Source organism: Chinchilla lanigera, unplaced genomic scaffold (assembly GCF_000276665.1).
Source record: "Chinchilla lanigera isolate Chin_1 unplaced genomic scaffold, ChiLan1.0 scaffold00103, whole genome shotgun sequence".
NCBI lineage: Eukaryota > Metazoa > Chordata > Mammalia > Rodentia > Chinchillidae > Chinchilla > Chinchilla lanigera.
The window spans coordinates 590,027-590,711 of record NW_004955504.1 but is presented as its reverse complement, the minus strand read 5'-3'; positions in this window follow the sequence as shown (position 1 = coordinate 590,711).

Sequence of the window (685 nt, the reverse complement as noted above, 5' to 3'; positions counted from 1 at the left end):
CACCAGGGCGGGCAGCCCAGCCCCAGCTGAGACAGGAGCCGAGGACCATCCTGATCCACTGTCGTCCACCTGTTCCTCAGCCTCCAGGCACCAGTCCACCCCACAACCCCCGGGCAGGGCCCGGCGGTGGCCACCTGCCCCTTAGGGTTGACCCAGCAGCCAGGAGGCATAAGCGGGGGAGGGAGTGGGGGGCGGCCAACCAGAGTGCCCCCAGGGCCAGCTGGGCCTCAGCATCGCCCGACTGGCACCCGATGGACATCCTTCCCGTCCCTAGCTGCTGTCCCTCCCCAGGCCAAGGCCCACCTGGTGGCTCATCCCTCCTCACCACGTACTCTGGCTCAGGTGTGTGCGTGTGGGTTGGGGAGAAAACTCCATACCACGAGTGTGACCCCCGACTCTGCACTGAAGGGACTGGGCTGGTCAGGGGGCCAAGGGGGCCATCTCCCACGGGCAGGACCCAGGGAGGGTGGCGCCAGGTGTCGGGTGCCACATACCTGTCCCGTGCCCTGAGCCCGTGCTGTCAGGCCCCGACCCAGCCCAATCAACCAGTACAGTACACGGTGCACCCAGCCAGCCCCCCAGCCCAAACTCCCCCGACTGTCCAGCTCCCCAAACCCCATGTACCCCCCAGCTCTACCCCGCGCCCCTCCCACACTGCCCCTCCAGCGGCCCCCGCGTCATCCCC